Consider the following 20149-nt stretch of genomic DNA (forward strand, 5'->3'; position numbering starts at 1 on the left):
CTTTGTGGTTGTCTGTCTTTGACTTCTGGACTAGCTTTTAGTTTGTTCACTTGGGCACTCTCAGTTGACTTACATTCACCCTCCGTTTCCCCACAACTTACTTTCTCTCTTTCTCCTGAGTCTCTGGACTATACCTGCTCTCTCTCAGCTCCCATAGGAGAACAGGACACAACAAACTCATTCACCAAATATTGCCCTGTAGGATTTTTTTGGCTCTTTCAAAAACTCAAATCCACCCTACAAGCATGGAGACCTACAATCATAGAGGATATTCAAAAGATATGCCACAGGCCTTGAAGTCAATTCCCAAGTAGTAGTTGCAAAATGTTTCAAGTAATAGCAGAATCATTGGAATAAATGCAAAACCTCACAAAGAAACTACTGTGAAAGGAACAATACCGAAAAAAAGGACAACATTCATTCAGATGTGAAGTATGGTCCATCTGTAAAAAAATCATTCCTTTTTGTTTTATAGTCAGATTTTGTATTTTAATCTACTTTTAGATAATTTAGAATTATGATCCTGAAATTGAAGAAAAAACTATAAAAACATTTTACCTTATTCAGAGTTTCTTTTGGCCACCGCAAAGATCCCTGTTGTTTCTGAAGTTCATCTTCTAATGTCTGGATTTGGTCAAATTCATCCTGATACCAAAAGATAAATTCAGTGAAACCAATGTCAATAATCTTTTGGGAGAAAGGAGAATACTGTTTGAACTCAAATAAAGAAATCAACGGGGGTGGTATTCTAGACATTGTTGATGCATCGTAAAGGCAGAAAAGTATAATTTTGTCTGAATACCTAAGTTAAACCTTGCCAAACTAGGATTCCTAGGTCATAATCCAACCTTTAATAATTAAAATGCCTTTCTCAGTAAGTTTATGAGCAAGGAATGCAAAATAATTGTAACATTAATCTAAGCAAAATTTAATTGTAAGGATAGTTTCTCCTACAACAAAAAACATTATATGAAATATTTCAAAGGCAACCAAAACAAATTTTTTGTATTTTTCATTTATTGTTCTCTTCTACTGGCACAGATAATTGAGAAAGTGGCCTATATTTTTATCCTGGTGAGGTGAGGGGAGGAAAGCATTGATTTTTAGCCATTAATTTATTATTTGGATTCAAAGTTAATTCTGGCATACCTTAAGATGAACTTCCTGAAGGCCATAAAACACTGAGTTATATGAATTTAACTTGGGATCGGCCAATTCCAGCTTCTCCAACAATGTTGTTCTCTCTACCAATAAATACGCAATCTGTTCACTGGGACTGCTCTGAGCTATTTCTGATAAGCCCTCCTGATACAACATTCCTTCAATCTCCTTTAGCTCGATCTCTGGGAGGAACAAATTACAAAAATAAAAGAATTACACAATTAGCAAATTTATATATTTCAAAACCTCAGGACATCTAATCCTTATTCAAAGTGGATGAGTGAGTCTGTGCTTTGATACCTAACAAAAGAGGCTTTTTAAAGCTGCCTAGATCCCCTCCCACCTCCTGGCCTCCCCACTCCCACCTAGTCCATGATTTTTTCTAACTTTCTAGAACACAAATGGGAACAATAGAAAAGATCCAAACAATAAATTGAAGTCTTTGCTGTTGATAGAAAGTCAAAAAGACTACTATGAAATTTTAAAATGCAGACCCAAATTGAACAGTCATACATATGGTATACTAGTAGAAGAATTCATCTGGACATTAGGACACCTGCTTCTAGTCCTAGTTCTGCTATTCATTAGCTGTGCTACCTTAGGCTACACACGTAAGCTCCCTGGGTTTCATCTGTGAAATGAGAGGGTTGGATTAGATAATATCATATGTCTCTTCCAGCTCTAAAATTTTACTTTAATAGGCGTTTGACAACTGATTGGTATCCTGGCATTTGTAATTCAGAAGAACAAATATTCCCTCTCAGCCCTGAAAGCAATTTGGCCTTATCACAATCTTGGAGCCAAAAAGGTGAACTCGAGTTATGTCCAGGAGCTCCTTAAGGGATCTAAACAGTCTTTGAGACACAGACTCAGAAGAAGGAGTGGGGACTTCAAGCAGGCATAGGGGGAAGCACTGGAGAAACAGCATGCCAACCCCCGCCTAGAACTTAACAAGTTGCAACGGAAAGAATTAGTGGCACAGAAGCAACAGGTGTAAAGGAAGGCTGAGCTGCAGTAGAAAAAGAATGAGATTGAGAAGGGCCACTAGACCCCTCTAGGTATCTCAGGGCTCAAGTTTCTTGGAACAGCAATTCCTTCAAGGCCTGAAGGAGGTATCAAACAAAGGTCCTTAGTTTCCCCACTCCATGTCTGTCTCTAACAGACACTGTAATATATTCTGCTCACTTACCTTGCCTAAACATTTCTTGTATCCTAATTTTTGGCCTCAAACATATAGAAGCCAAGGATTATCTAAAGATAAGCATAAATTTAAATTAAAATAGAAAGCCAAACCTCTGCCTTACTGTTAGAAATTTTCAGAACTGGGAGCTCTGAGATGTTGCGATTGTATTACAAACTTATCGTCTAACGTAAATTTACCTGATAAAAATTCCACAAAATAGAGAAAAGCACCACATAGAGAGGGCAATGATTAGAGAAAAGATGACACCCTAAACCACTCCCTCTACAAGAGACAGGAAAAACCTGGGAAAGATTCTGCTTTCCCTCTCTCCTATACAGCAAGGCATAAGGCACAGAAGGAGTACCACCAGCCAACTGTACCTTTGACAGCCACAGCCACACCCAAATCCACATCCACTGGTGACTAATATATTTGGCATGAAATTATCAGGGTTCATTTATTTTGCTTATTTAAAGTATACTACTGAATTTTACAAAATTTGAAGGTAATGATTTACTAAGCAAGTTTATGCTAAAAAATGCAAGAAGTTATTTTTTGTAATAAGTTATGTTATTCAAAAAAAGGGGGGGAGGGGGGGCAGCTAGATGGACCAACCCTGGAGTCAGGAGGACCTGAGTTCAAATATGGCTTCAGACACTTGACACTTACTAGCTGTGTGACCTTGGGCAAGTCACTTAACCCCACTGCCTACAAAAAAAAAAAGAAAAAAAGAATTGGGGCAGCTAGGTGGCATAGTGGATAGAACTCTGGCCTTGAAGTCAGGAGGGCATGAGTTCAAATCCAGTCTCAGCCACATGACACTTAATAGCTGTGTGACCCTGGGCAAGTCACTTAACCCTGATTGCCTCACCAAAAAGCAAAAAACCAGGGGGAGGGGGATATTATATCAGACAGTACCATAAGCATGCTTTGCCAAATGTCATTAACTGGTTTCATGAAAATAATTTTAGGTAAAATCTTAATGCCTCTAGTAGCAATAACAGGTTGCTGATGATGATGAAGGCAATTAGTTTCAAAGGAACAAGGCTGAATACAGTGGAGCTAGAGTCACTTTGACAGCAAGACAAGTCACAGCTATTCATTCTAAGAGAAGAGGAAAAGCTGCCCAGGTCAATATCATGCTAAACATGCAGGGCATAGGGATATGGGGCTGGTTTGTGATGACCTCAGATTACTGGTTTAGAATAGTAACAGGGCTGAAGACATCACGAAGGAATTTAGTTATAACGTCTTAAAGATGTTTTTTGAAAAATTAGGTTGACTGGAGCAACACTAGGCAAGGTACACCTGGGTATAAACACATATCACTGAGAGACAAAGAGACACACGGCAACAGAAACATAGATAAAGACATAGTCATATGTTTATCAAGAGACAGACACATACAGATACAAAGAAACAGATTTCCATGGAATAATATCAACATCTTGTGGCAGTTTCAAATACTGCCCACCAGTTTTTACAGTGACTTTACATTTTTACAGCTACACTCGTACTATGGGGGGCTTGATGAAATCAAAGCCAGGAAAAGTCCACACAAGTAGGGTACAAAGTCCTCCTTTCTTGTAATGAATTATCCAGTGGATAAAAATAAATTGTTTTTGTTTAAAAATTCCCACATAAAGTAACTTTTCTTTCAAATGTTAGTCATAGTTATCATTATGAATTAAGGATTAGACCATTTAGTACTTGAGAATACATTGCTGTAACCTTTTTGTTAAAAGTTTAATGCATGATGTATACCCTATTTCCAATCTTCAGCATGTTTTCTTGCTAATAGGCTCAATCCTCAGTATAAGATTCAATCCTTAACTGATGAACAAGACTTGGCCATGACCTAGTGTCCATCAGGGAGGGAAAGACAATATACATTTCTTAAGGCATTTGACCTAAGAGTGAAAGACTGAGGTGAAGACAAAGAAATTAGGAGATGCCAGAAGGTGGAATGGAAACTAAGAAAAGGAGAATTCAGAATTAAAAATTTGACACGCTGTGTTTAGTATCATCTGCAGGAATGATGCAAAGATGAGCATGAGGAGTTCCATTCCCCAAACATTCTCTGTAGTAAAGTGGTGGTTTACTAGATTTTTCTTTTATTTATTTTTTAACATTCTTTTCTTTCAAAATTTTGAGTTCCAAATGCTCTCTCTCTCTTCCACCTCCCCCCACCCCCGAACTGAGAAGGCAAGCAATATATCAATTATATATGCAAAATCATGCAAAACATACATCCATGTTAGCCATAATGAAAAAAAAGCAATGAAAAATAAAGACAGTAAGAAAATTACACTTCAATTTGCGCTTACAGTTCATCAGTTCTCTCTTTGGAAGCGGATAGCATTTTTTCATCACGAGTCCTTTGGAACTGTCTTGGATTATTGTATTGATCAGAGTAGCCAAGTCTTTCACAGTTGATCAGCAATTACACCGTTGCTATTGCTGTGCACAACGAACCCCTGGTTCTTCTCACTTCACTTTGCATCAATTCATATAGGTCTTACCATGTTTTTCTGAAACCACCCTCCTCGTCATTTCTTATAGCACAATAGTACTCCATCACAATCATATGCCACATCTTGGTCAGCCATTCCCCAATTGATAAGCATCCCCTCAATTTCCAGTTCTTTGTCACCACAAAAAGGGCTGCTACAAATATTTTTGTACATGTAGATCTTTTTCCTTTGATCTCTTTGGGAGTAAAGTCCTAATAGTGGTATTGCTATGTCAAAGGATATGCACAAAGGATATTATAGCTCTTTGGGCATAGTTCAAAATTGTTCTCCAGAATAGTTCACTAATCCATGCACAGTGCTTAAGTGTAGCTATTTTCCCTCATCCCCTCCAACATTTGTCATTTCTGATAATTGTGAGGCGGTACCTCAGAGTTGTTTTAATTTGTATTTCTCTAATCAATCATGATTTAGGGCATTTTTTTCAGGTTAACTGTGTGTATGTTTCTGTTTCAAGTGTGTCTCTTGTAAACAACATATTGTTAGATTCTGGTTTCCACTCCATTCTGCTCTCTGCTTCTGTTTTATGAATGAGCTCATCCCACTCACATTCACAGTTATGATTACTATGTATTTCCTTCAACCCATTTTCTTCTGTTTCTTTTTCTCTCTCTTTTATCCTGACCTTGCTCAGAAGATTACTTGGCTTCCAGCCACAGCCTCCATTAATCCACCCTCCCTTTTATCAACCCTCTTTTCTCTTTCTTATCCCCTTCCCCTCCTATTTCCCTATGGAGTAGTATAGATAAGAGTGAGGTTCAAGCATCACAAAAGTTCTTCCCTGTGTGCCTCTCATGTGGGAACACTCTCTCCATTCTCTCTCTCCCTTCTCCTAGTGCATTCCTTTTTTGTACCCCTCCATTTATTTTTTAGAGATCATCCCAATGCCCTTTGTCTATGTAAACTCCTTTTATCTGCCTTAATAAGGATAAAGTTCTTAGGAGTTACATGAATCATCTTCCCATATAGGAATGTAAACAGTTTAACCTTATTGAGTCCCTTCCAACTTCTTTCATGTTTACCTTTTTATGCTTTCCTTGAATCTTGTGTTTGAATGTCAAATTTTCTATTCAGCTCTGGTCCTTTCATCAGGAATGCTTGAAAGTCCTCTATTTCATTAAATATCCATTTTCTCCCCTGAAGGATTATATTCAGTTTGCTGGGGTAGGTTATTCCTGGTTGTAATCCTATGTCCTTTAGATTCCAGAATATCATATCCCAAACCCTCCATTCCTTTAATATGGGAGCCACTAAATCTTGTGTGATGCTGACTGTGACTCCACAATATCTGAATTGTTTCTTTCTGCCTGCTTGCACTATTTCATCCTTGACTTGGGAGCTCTGGAATTTGGCTATAATGTGTCTGGCAGTTTTCATTTTGGGATCTCTTTCAGGAGGTGATCAGAGGATTATTTCCATTTCTATTTTACCCTCTGTATCTAAAATTTTGGAGCAGTTTTCCTTTATAATTTCTTGAATTATGATATCTGAGGTCTTTTTTTGATCATGGCTTTTTGGTAGTCCAATAATTCTTAAATTATTTCTCCTTGAGCTATTTTCCAGGTCAGTTGTGTTTCCAATGAGATATTTCACATTTTCTTCTATTTTTTTCATACTTTTGACTTTATTTTATTGCTCCTTGATGTCTCATGGAGTCATTAGCTTCAACTTGTCCGAGGAATCATTTTCTTCAATGAGTTTTTGTACCTCTTTTTTCATTTGGCCAATTCTGCTTTTGAAGAGTTCTTTTCTTCGGAGAATTTTTGTACCTCCTTTTCCATTAAGCCAATTTTGTTTTTTAAAGTGATATTTTCTTCAATATTTTTGTGCTTCTTTTACCAAGCTGTTAATTCTCTTTTCATAATTTTCTTGCATCACTCTCATTTCTTTTTCCAATTTTTCATCTACCACTCTTTTCTCTTTCTTTAACTTTTCTAGGAAGTCTTGTTGGACTTGTGTCCCATTACCATTTTTCTTTGAAGCTTTAGTTGTAGCAGTTTTTGCATTATCATCTTCTGAGTTTGTGTCTTGGTCTTTCCTGCCACTGTAATAGCTTATTATGGTCAAGTTTCTTTTTTCTTTTTGTTATGGTTGTTGTTTGCTCATTTTTCCAGTCTATTTCTTGACTTTGAATTTTCTGTGTAAGTTGGGCTTTGCTCACCTGGGGATAGGAAGGCATTATCCTAAGCTTCAGGTCTTTTCATGCTGCTGTTTTCAGAGATAGTTCTGGGGTTCTGCCCATTTTCAGTGCTTTGAAGGTGGTATGATCCAAGGAGAGGTGCGGTCACTGCTCTTCTAGTTTCTGTTCTGGTCTTTACCCAAGAAGGGTTCCTGCTCCCCTACAGCTGCAAGCACGAGCACTCCTCTTGACCCTGGAACTGTGCCCAGGGCCCCTGCTACTTACTAGATTTTTCTTAATGAGTTACATAACCTTTTGGCAATTACAGGTTCACTAAGCAACTGATTCAGCTTCCTAAGTATAGGTAACCTCCCACTTAAATTGCTCAGACCAAGTGCTTGTTGACTGTTCTCTATTTTCCCATAATATCCTTCAGCCAACCCTAGAGACCAGCCCAAGTTAGCCTTAGTGTCCAGTTTGGGTCTTAGCTCTTTCCTTATTTTGTTAAATATCACAGAAATATTAATCACTGTATGCAAGTACTTTACTTACAAGGCTCATGCCCTTATTACTAATATTAGATGACGTTTACATATCAGCTTTAAGTTTTACATTTTGTATATATTATCTCATTTTGTCCTTACAATCACACTATGAGCTAAGTATCCTGGTTATTATTATTCCCACTTTAGAGATGAGGAAATTGAATGATGGGGCTTGAAAGTGAATTGATGAGGCGAAGTGACTTGCTCGTGGTCAATGATTTATTCAAAAAGCAATCATTAATGCCTACTCCACATAAGGCACTCCATAAGGCATTGAGGATTCAAAAACAACATTGCCATAATCTTTGTCCTCTAAGAGTTTACATTCTAGACTTTAGAATCTAGAGTATCCAGACTTAGAAACACACTGATAATCTGAAGAGATCCCAATAACCTCTGAGCTCCAAAGCAGTCTAACTAAACAGCTACAAATTACACAATCAAGGGGTTCTATTACATCTGATCATCATCACTATAGTACTTCACTTATAGTAACCTCATCTGTATTCTTCCATGTACTTTTACCTGATGTGGTTAAAAGAACAAACCACTGAAAACTTTTAAATGAAAGGTCAAAAAGTTACCTTGTTGGAGCTGCAGTTCTTTAAATTCAAGTTGAAGTCTCTCACTCTCTTTTTCAAAATCATGGGTTAAGGCTTCTCTTTCTTCTGTTAATTGACGGACATGACTCACATAATTTTCCACCTAAAACAGAAGTAGCAACCACCATTGAACACATCTCTAGGGCATTTTTGAACCAAAATAAAGCAGTCGAATAAACTGCAGATAGAAGTTTTGATAACTATCATTTCTTATGGCAAGTGGCACTTCAAACACTTTACCAGTCTTTGACTTCACCCTCTACACTTTGGTGGATGGCATCCTTAACTGAGATGTCCAAAAAAATTCATCACCTAGTGAACAGCCTTCCATTGATGAGCCTCACCAAACTTGGTTATTAGATTGATCTTCGGTTAATAAAGTCCATGCCAAGCTTTGCCAGCTTTCAGAGGCTCAGAGCTAAGGTTGGAAGATACATTAGAGGACACGAACAAGCAACTCATCTTATAGATGAGGAGAATGAAGCTTAGGGAAGTTCAGTTATTTTCCCAAAGTCACACAGCTAATAATATCAGATGTTAAAATCTGAACTCGATTATTCTTGACCCCAGGTCCAATGCTCTATCCACTAGGCAATACTGCCTTCTCAATCTTATGTTCCATGGGCAAAACTTTCAAGAGCTTTGGGTAGCTTCTACAACTCCGTTTTAGTGGAGGTGACAATGGCAGCAATATCTGGCATTCTGTGAAGTATTTTTATAGAATCAGAGCATTTGAGAAATCGAAGGGACTCAGCAGTCCATCCATGAAAAGAATCCCCACTATAACATTCACATTCATCTCATTTGAGTTTCATCTGACAGACATGCATAGTGCAACGGTTTCCATGATATTGCCTTGCACCAGTGGGTTGGGCTTGCCAGGTACAAAGACAGACCCTTTGACTTGGGAACAAGAATGATCCAAGCCAAGGTTTCAGGGGTGGGGTAGCATCCAGAGATCAGTGTAACAGCTGAATAGGATAGGTGATCCAGATCCAATTCTTACTTGCGGTATGAATCAGAAGTATTAACCTAGTACAGTCTGAATCCAAGTAGGCATAGTTCCCATCCCAAGAAAAATAAATAGCAGCAAAGGTAAAGAGTACTAAAGACCAATTTGAAAGTCAAATGCAATTAACCAAATTGGCAGGAAGGAAACAAACATTTATTAAGCGTCTACTATGAGCCAGGTGCCAGCTAAGCATTTTACAAAGATTATCTCATTTGATCTTCACAAGAACCCTGGGAAGTAGGTGCTATTCTTAGCCCAATTTTACAGTTGAGGAAACTGAAGTTGACAAAGGTTAAGTGACTTGCCCAGGCACAGCTACTAATTGTTTGAAACGAGATTTGAACTCAGGTCTTCTTGATTTCAGCCCAACTGTTCTAACCACTGCACCACCTAGCTACCTCAAACTGGAGGCAAAAATCCGATGTAAGAGACCCAGGAATTCACTGCTGCCTGATCTGAAAATATGAATGATTAGTCATTCAGAAAGCATCTATTTATATTGAAGATGGATGGCCATACTGTTCTCCCCTTCCCTTCCTTATTAATGCTTTGCAGCTGTACTCCAAATCAGTTATGATGACAAGTCTATTCCTAGAGTGTGTCTCCTGGTTAGGAAGGGTTGCAATGGTAGAATGCAAGTTACACACAGAATCATGGTCCTTTCCCTAAACTTTTTAGTCCAGTAAAATATTTGGGGAGGCTTCAGTGTGTCTAAGTGATACTCGAAGGCTTCCTTAATGGTGAATTTTCAATGCTAATTTATTATCACCTGAAAAATACAGGGACATAGTGGATGTATATTCCAGGTATACCAGCCATAGGTAGGAATTATAAAAAAGTGGGATTTATTTACAAGAAGACTAGTAGGGTCAGATGATAGGATAAAGAATTGTGTTGTCTTTTTTTTTTTCTCAATCAAGAACATGTCAACTGTCCAGTAGGCTAGCTAGGTAGGATCTATCTTGAGTTTGCACTCCACTGGCAAAGCCTTTAAGAATCAAGGGTCACATCACCACTGTTGTTCAATATAGATCACCACTGTTGTTCAATATGGCACTAGAAATGTTAGCTTTAGCAATGAGAGAAGAAAAAGAAATTGAAGGTATTAGAATAGGCAAAGAAGAAACAAAGCTATCACTCTTTGCAGATGATATGATATGGAATCCTAGAGAATCAAGTAAACAACTACTTGAAATAATAAACAACTTCAGCAAAGTTTCAAGGTATAAAATAAACCCACATAAATCACCGGCATTTCTACGTATTACCAAAAGCCCAACAGCAAGAGATAGAAAGAGAAATCACATTTAAAGTTACTGTAGACATTATAAAATATTTAGGAGTCTACCTGCCAAAACAAACCCAGGAACTACATGAACACAATTACAAAACACTTTTCACACAGTCAGATCTAAATAACTGGAAAAACACCAGTTGCTCATGGGTAGGCTGAGCTAATATAATAAAAATGACAATTCTATCTAAATTTATGTACTTATTCCGTGCCAAAGCAATCAAACTACTAAAACTTTATTTAATAGAGATAGAAAAAATAATAACAAGATTTATCTGGAAAAACAAAATGTCCAGAATATTAATGGAACTAATGAAAATAAATGCTAAGGAATGTGGCCTCGCCATATCAGATCTTAAATTGTATTATAAAACAGCAATCATCAAAACTACTTGGTACTGGCTAAGAAATAGAGTGGTGGATCAGTGGAATAGGTTAGGTACATAAGACACAACAGTCAATGACTATAGTAACCTACTGTTTGATAAATCCAAAGACCCCAACTTTTGGGATAAGAACTCAATATTTGACAAAAACTGCCGGGAAAACTGGAAAAAAGAATGGCAGAAACTAGGCACAGACCAAAATCTTATACCCTATACCAAAATAAAGTCAAAATGGATACATAATTTAGATATAAAGGTTGATACTATAAGGAAACTGGGAGAGCAAAGAATAGTTTAGCTGTCAGATTTATGGAAAATGGAAGAATTTATGACCAAACAAGAGATTGAGGACATTATGAAATGCAAAATGGATAATTTTGATTACATTAAATTGAAAAGTTTTTGCACAAACAAAGCCAATGCAACCAAGATTAGGAGGGAAGCAGAAAACTGGGAAAGAATTTTAATAACTAGTGTCTCTGATAAGGGCTTCATTTCAAAAATAGAGGACTATGTAAAATTTATAAGAATATAAGTCATTTCCCAATTGATAAATAGTCAAAGGATATAAACAGACAGTTTTCAGAGGAAGAAATTAAAGCTATCTAGAGTCATATGAAAAAATGTTCTAAATCACTATTGATTAGAAAAATGCAAATCAAAACAACTTTGAGGTACCATATCACACCTATCAGGTTGGCTAACATGACAAAACAGGAAAATGACAAATATTGGAGAAGATGTGGGAAAATTGGAACATTAACACATTGTTGGTGGAATTGTGAATTGATCCAACCATTTTGGAGAGCAATTTGGAACTATGCCCAAAGCGCTATAAAAATGTGCATACCCTTTGACCCAGCAATAGCACTTCTAAGGCTATATCCCAAAGAGATTATACAAATGGGGAAAAGACCCACATATACAAAAATAATTATGGCAGCTCTTTCTGTGGTGGCAAAGAATTGGAAATTGAGGGGATACCCATGGCTGAACAAGTTGTGGTACATGAATGTAATGGAATACTATTGTGATGATGAGCAATGCAGCAGCGAGGTAGCGCCATGGATAGAGCACCGACCCTGAAGTCAGGAGGACCTGAGTTCAAATCTGGCCTCAGACCAAACACTTGACACTTACTAGCTGTGTGATCCTGGGCAAGTCACTTAACCCCAATTGCCTTAAAAAAAAAAAAAAAGAAAGAAATGATGAACAAGCAGACTTCAGAAAAACCTGGAAAGACTTGTATGGACTGATGCTGAGTGAAATAAGCAGAACCAGAAGAACGCTATACAAAGCAACAGCCACACTGTGGAATGACTTACCTTGATAGACTTAGCTCTTCTCAGCAATGCAAGGATCTAAGACATCGCCAAAAGTCTCATAATGGAAAATATTATCCACATCCAGCGAAAAAACTATGAAGTTAGAATGCGGATCAAAGCATATAATTTGCTATTTTTTTTCTTCTGTTTTGTTTTGTTTCTCCTTTCTTGTGGTTCCTCCTATTGGTTCTAATTGTTCTTTACAACATGATTAATGTGAAATATGTTTAATAGGAATGTATATATAGAGCCTATATCAGATTGTACGCCATCTTGGGGAAGGAGGTGGGGAAGGAGAGAGAGAAAATTTAAAACTCAAAAGTTTGTGGAAATGAATGCTGAAAACTAAAAATAAATTAATTTTAAAAAAAGAATAAAGGGTCACCTCCATACCACTTTGCTGTCTGGGCAGATACTTTGGTTGGCTAATCAGACCTTGTCCTTGATTTGCAAGGTTTCCTGGGCCAAGTGCTACCAGTCAGCCCTCACTTTTATATAGCCTTGAACACTGAAAAGGTAGTATATAGATCAGTATAGGTCAGGGATGGGGAACCTGTGGCCTCAAAGCCACATGTGGCCCTTTGACTGAATCAAAACTTCACAGAACATTGTTCTACCCCTGGTAGGTGACTTCCCAATGGACCAGGTCTATGGCTAGGACAGCAGTGTGGAAAGTCTTGTTCAATCTCTTTTTCTGAAATGGGGTTATTTAAGTATTTTGCTTCCTCTTCCATTAATCTGGGCAGTTCATATTTTTGTAAATATTCATCCATTTCACCAAGATTGTCAAATTTATTGGCATACAGTTGGGCAAAATAGTTCCTAATTATTGTTTTAATTTCCTCTTCCTTGGTGGTGGATTCACCCTTTTCATTTTTTATACTGGTAATTTTGTTTTCTTTTTTTTTTAAATTAAATTAACCAAAGATTTGTCTATGTTATTATTTTTTTTTCATAAAACCAGCTCTTAATTTTATTTATTAGTTCAATAGTTTTCTTAATTTCAATTTTATTAATCTTTCCTTTGGTTTTCAGTATTTCTAATTTGGTATTTAATTGGGGATTTTTAATTTGTTCTTTTTTTAGTTTTTCTAGTTGCATGCCCAATTCATTGATCTCCTCTTTCTCTATTTTATTCATGTAAACATTTAGAGATATAATACTTGCCCTAAGAACTGCTTTCACTGCATACCATAAGTTTTGGTATGTTGTCTCATTATTGTCATTCTCTTGGATGAAGTTATTGATTGTTTCTATGATTTGTTGTTTGACCCACTCATTCTTTAGGATTAGATTATTTAGTTTCCAATTAATTTTTAGTCTATTTTTCCACAGCCCTTTATTACATATAATTTTTATTACATCATGATCTGAGAAGGATGTATTTAATATTTCTGCCTTTCTGCATTGGATTGTGAAGTTTTTATGCTCTAGTACATGGTCAATTTTTTAGCAGTGTGGAAAGTCAATGGAGAGAAAAGCAGAGGATATGTACATGGTCCTACTTTGCATGAAATAGCACATTCTGATAGAATGGCACAATGTATAGGGGCAGGAAGACCTTGTTCAAATTACCCTCTGGCATGAATTATATGACCAGGGATAAAGCACTTAACCTATGCCTACATCCTAAAATGGGGAGACTATTGTCCCTTTAGAGTCCCACTATCTTTACAGGGAGGGAACAAACTGAGACAAGTAACTGACTTGGAAATACCTCAAGGAGCAACAACAATAAAAGATTCTCAACCTTTCCGAGCCTCAGTTTCATCAGTTATAAAATATAGAGAACACCTGTACTTGTGAGCACTGAATGAGATAATGTATATGAATCACTATGTAAACCTTAATGCACCATTTAAATGTCAGTTATAATAAGGATCAGTGGAGAGAGTTATAGAATATCCTGTAGAAAATAAATTTAGTCAGTTATCAAGTAATCTGTTACTTCTAAAGGGTACAGTTTGTATGTTTAGTCCAGAAGCGGTGAACCTGCGGTGACAGCAGAGAAAAGGACAGAGTAAAAGTGTGAACCCTCAGGGACTTGATCAGAGATGGTGTTAGCAGAAAGACTATGGGCCCAAATGCCTCCTCCTCCTGATTATTTCTGGGATAGAGCCCCTCCTCTTCATGCAGGTTCATGTGACCACTTGCCTGATCATTGTAATTATCTCTTAACAAGTCTTTCTGCCTCCACCTCATCCATTGCACTGCTGTGAGACTTATCTTCTTTACCTATGAATCAGATCATGCTCCTCAATCTGATCATCTAAATACAGGAGTCTGTCCAACATATGAGGTTAATAATGTTTACAAAATACAAAATTTAAAATTATAGACTTTCTTTTTTGGTAGTTTCGGGTTAATTCTGACAGCCTTAAAAAAAATAGGTCATTTCAAATATGCTTCACAACAGCCTAGACATAAACCCTATCAAAATAATAATATATTTCCTGAAACTACTGTAAGATTGATTTGTCTGTGATGACAGAGGAGTATTCTGAAAACATAATCCTTCATCCATTCTTCTTGGAAGCTATCATTTTGAAAAAATGGAAAAGAGTAAACAAAAGTAGTAAACAAAGAGTAAACAAAAATTATAAACAAACATAGGAAAATAGCTAATAGAGAACAATAAGACTATATAAAGGAATAATTCTGTATTATTTGCTCTTACTTCTTTCATTTCTTCCATGTGTTTTACTCTGAGCTCTTCCAAGTCTCTAGAAGCAGTCCTCAGCCTATCCTCACTATGTTGGAATAAACACCAGATGTAACAAAGCTGATCTTCTGTAGTAGCAAGGGAATCAATTCCTTCTCTTGCAAGAAAATGAAGTATGTCTTCTAACCGAACATTTTCCTTAATGAGAGAAAAGAAAAAGCACGAATGAGATTTTTTAAAAAGTTATAGTAATTCGAGCTACAGGAAATCTTGAATGCATATACTCCATATTGTTCAACTTCTGGGATAGTTAAAAGTTCATAAAGACCATTTCTTACCCTTCACTTAACCAGTTACAAATTCACAGGAATTGCTCCCCCTCTAAATGTCAACAGCTGGTTATGAGCAGCTGAAGGACTGTATAATGCCAACTAAATTGAATAATGAGATTATGTTACATATTATACCCCACTCAGTTATCACATAATCTACATGTCCAACTCAGAACTATACTACTTTAAGGATCTGAAAATATTCCAACAATCCTTTCTACGAGGTAAATTTACATTGTCCTGTGATCCTAAGTCACTATCCCTATGACTTCACTCCTCCCTGGGCAATACTCCCCTATATATAAAGTGTTCCTTTATTAGGATGTAAATTTATGAAGGACAGGGTTGGGTTTTTTTGTTTGTTTGTTTTTTGTTGGGGGGGGAGTCAGTAGTATTTGTATCCCTGGACAGCATGTGATATCGTTAATTGTAGCCAAAGGGTTTACCTAGCCTTGATCTCCAAGGTTCCTTTTGAGTATAAATCTATGGTCCTCAGTTCTTTGCTTCCTCTAATAAAAGACTAAAGATAATTCAATTCACCAAACTTTTGAGCATCTGTGCAAGGTATTGTTCTAGGGATACAAAAATGGGTAATACATTGTAACTATCTAGAAGCTAGAGTGTTTTATGCATTCCCATGTACCCTTTTCCATCCTAATAATCACTGTCGGGCAATTATGATGCTCTTTACTAACAGAATGCCAGCTTTATATAACCCATGATGACTTTTTAAATTATTCTGTTCTGTGTCCTAAGCATGTACAGAAGTGTCTGCCATTTTTTTTTTAAAGTGTGGAACGACAACAATATTAAATAGCCCGTTGCACCTACTGGGCAATTGACCATCCTTTACTTCCCACACCAAGCCTACCAAGGGACTATTTTTTTTTTAATTTTTTACTTTCTGTGAGGCAACCAAGGTTAAGTGACTTGCCCAAGGTCACACAGCTAGTATGTGTAAAGTGTTTGGTCTGAGGCCAGATTTGAACTCAGGTCCTCCTGACTCCAAGGCTGGAGCTCTATCCACTGCACCACCTAGCTGCCCCCCAAGGGACTATTTTAAACTAATCTCCAGTGTTTTCTTCTACTGTGAGTAGCTGCTGTTCCTGAATCATTTTGGGGATAAGTTTTGCCTTCTCAGTTGAATTATAAATTCCTGAAAGAGCAGGGACAGTTGTAGTTTCTGAGGATTTTTTCTCTTTTTTGAGAGGTAAAACCTTTTCTCTTTCCTCTCCCCTCCAACTTGTACATATTCACTCATTCATTCAACAAATGTCAAACATGTAATAATACATGTCAATAGCACTATTATAGGTGTTGAGGGAGATACCAGTTTAGAGAAAACAGTTCTTGTCCACTGGAGCTTATACCAAACAAAGCATTCAGTATAGGCATATTTAATTTTATAGAACTGATACATTCAAGCAAAGTTGTCAATAAGATGCATTTTTGTAGAATGAACTCTAAGTGTATTTTTGTATTGGGCACAATTAGCAACTACAAAACACAAATGAGATAGTGGGTACTTAATGTTTTGTTTTTTTTAATTGAAGTGACAAGAACACACACTGAACTGAAGTGTTTCCCTTTCCCCATAACTCCTTCTTCATCTACTACTGGCATCCTCTTTCCAAGCCCATTTTCTCCATGGAGTGTGCCCTAATCACCTCTCTTCCCATCTTTTAAGACCTTTGGACTTCTCATATTTTAATTTCATTTTAAGAATATGCCTCATCTACTTGATTAGAATGAAATCTCTTTAAAGCCAGGGGCTGCTTCTTATTTGATGTTTGTTTTTCCATGCCTAAGAGGCACAGAAGTACAGTGCAGAGAGCTGGCCTCAAAGTCAGGAAGACCTGGTTTCTAATTGCACCAGAGATGATAAATTGCTATGTGACCTTGAGCAAATATCTTAACTTCTGAGTGCCCCAGGCAACTCTCTAAGACTATCCATTGATCTATATGGGTAGAAGTTTTCCCACCCAGCACTCCCTACATCAATAAAATCACAGGTCTCTTCAAAATAAATTAAAATTCCCACAAATAGCACAAAGCCTTGCCCACAGCAAATGCTTAATATTTAGTTGTTGAATTGAAACGTAAACTAACATAAGATTGAAGAAATCAGAAATGGGAATCTTCAAGTAATTTATAATAAAATCAATTTCCTGAGATAAATTTTCTAATAGTGAAATTCTCCATAAGTAGTTTCTACATAGCAAAGTATATTTGTACATGCTCTATACATGGCAGATACTAAATGAATGCTTTTAAAGTAACTAACCTCTCCTGAAAATAAAGATCCTAAAATAATTACGAATCTGACAGCTAGTTTTTTGTATGTACAGGGCTCCTAAGGTGCAAGGAAGGAAGTGACAGAAACAGCTAAAGCTGGCTGGAAGCAAAGGGGTAAATGGAGGTTAAAAAAACCCCAAGTGTACTTTGAACTGCAACCAGGTAGGCAAAATTAGACCTCATTTAGACACTATTTCTCCTGTGAAAACCAAAGTCCAAGAGGAGAGCATGCTGCCCAGCACTACATACTGTGGTCAAAGAGGGAACAAATACTGTAATAGCATGTTCCTGAGGACTAAACCAAGGGTCAAAGAGGCATGAGTTTTGACAGTTCCTGGGATCATAAATTTACTGAGGGTAATCTCTTTAAAGGTTATCTTGTCCACCCTCCCCCCAGTTTACAGATGAGAAAATTAAGGACCAAATAGGTTAAATGACTTTGCTCAAGAACAAAACGAAAGTGGTAGAAGTGGGATTTGACCTTGGTCTTTTAACTAATTCAGTTTTCTTTCCACGCCATCATCCTGCCTCCTTGAGGCAGACACTGACACACATACATAATTTACAACTTTCACAAACATTAAAATTCTATTAGAACATGAACTTGTTGAGAGCAAGGACTGTCCGAATTTTCTATTTGTATCTTTAGTCCTTAGCATGCTTCTTGGCACACAGGAAGCATTTAGCTTTAGAAAGCATTCATTTATTGAGATTTATTTCAATAATTTTACATATTGTAGCTTCTCCAACCTACAAATGATTAGCATTTTATTTGGCAACTGAAAAAGCAGCAAAGTTTCCTTCTTTAATCTAAGATTAAGAAGAGGAAACCGCAAAAGCCAACATTTTAATTTTTTCATGTCAACCTGGCTGAAATTTGGCATGACTTCATAGGTATCTATTACAATTGACTCTGAAAACCAAAATAACCAAGTTGTCAATTTTCTGAAAACCAAATAAACTAGAACAATTGATTTTAAATGTACTTCCAAAAAACAGTAAGTCCTTGGTCTGTGAAGATTATATATAAAGGTTCTAACAAACTTCAGGAAAGCACTTTTTGTAGAAAAAAAAATTAAAGCTTTCCTAACTAATCCAATCCACTGAATCCTACTTACCAACCCTACCAAGACCGACCTTTATTAACAGACCGGCCTATATCAAGCAGTCCTGCCCAGGAGAATACATTTTCTGATATTCCTCTCACTAGTTTTTCTCTTGGTTCACTGAAAGTAGTGTTAGTCTCTAAAAGTAAACATAAAATTTAATTATTACTAAACATAGGCATTATCCCCTAGCTTCAATTCTCATTCAGATAATTCTACATCCCCTTTAAAGCCTGAATGTGTTCCATGATGAAAATAGCATTCACAAATAAGAAAATACCCCAATACGATATTTTGCATAAGCAATTCATAAAGGAGTAAACTTAATGCTTAATATAAGTTCTAAATAACAGGAAAATGCAGTTATTTTTCTGTACTTTTCTAATACATTTGACTTGATGTAATTTAATGTTTGTATTTACCAACGTGGACTTCTCCATTTTAGTTTCTAGTTTACCCAACACAGCATCACCGTGATAGTGCAGAGTAATAGACTGTTCCAAATAATCCTGGGGATGCGAAATGGGAAATAAGCCGCTACCCACAGCATCACAGCAGGAAAGCGGAGTGAGACAGTCTATGAGTTTCAGGGGTTGGGGCTCTATGAATGAACATAGTGCACTATGGCCCAGGAGAGGTGAAGAAAAAAAAAATTCAATTATATGGATAATAAGGCCAGAAAAGAAGTCACAGGGTGACAGGATCACAGATCTGGTGCTTGAAGGGCCCTCAGAAGTCAACTACTCCAACTCCTTCATTTTACAGATGAGGAAACTGATCCAGGAGAATTGAACAGGGAGAAGACAAGATGGGGGGGAAGGGGAGGGGGAGGGGAAGGGGAGATTCAGAAAATGACTGAAAACAAAAGGCGTCAATTAATCAATTTTGTAGGGACAAAGTCGTGGCCTGGAAACATGCAGAAGGCTGGATGCCTTCTGGGGCCAAGAAGGGGACAAAGAGGCCACGGGTCCCTTGCTTGCTAGACAAGGGAGTGGAGTATTAAAAGCTCGTCCATACAACAGTGGCGGGAGAACCTAGGACTCCGGAGGGCCTCCCCTTCCTCGGCTTCGGCTGCCCATCTCCGCGGGGAGTTAGTAAGGGCGGCCCCAGTCTTCCCAGCACACCCAGGCCTTGGCAAAACCCCTGTCCTGAGAGGGGCCGGGCACGCGCCCCCGCTCGGGGCACGCGCGGGATTGGGGCGCGTGCGCACACTTCAGGGCACGCGCGGGCTCGGGGCGCGCGCGCACGGCTCGGGGCACGCGCACGCACGCGCACACCCCTGCAGCCGGGAAGGCCTCTCCTCACACACTCCTTCACTCCACCAGGTGTGGTGGGGCTGGAGGCAGGGGGCCGGAAAAAGGGCGGAAGGGAGGAAAAGAAAGGGGAAGAGATAAGAGAAGGCGGCTCTCTCTCCCGGCTGTCGAGGCTGCGAGCGGGCCTGGTTCTGCGGAAAGGATGAAAAGCACCCCTGTCGCCGAAGTCCAGCAGAGACTCCTCGGAGGCGGTCCGTGACTCCAAACTGCAGCAGCCGACTGGCTCTGCGGGAGTCATGGCAACCGCTCCAGTCCCGGGGCTCCGCTGGCGGTTGCCATGGTT

This window comes from Vombatus ursinus, unplaced genomic scaffold, assembly GCF_900497805.2.
Source record: "Vombatus ursinus unplaced genomic scaffold, bare-nosed wombat genome assembly UNPS02014775.1, whole genome shotgun sequence".
Lineage (NCBI taxonomy): Eukaryota > Metazoa > Chordata > Mammalia > Diprotodontia > Vombatidae > Vombatus > Vombatus ursinus.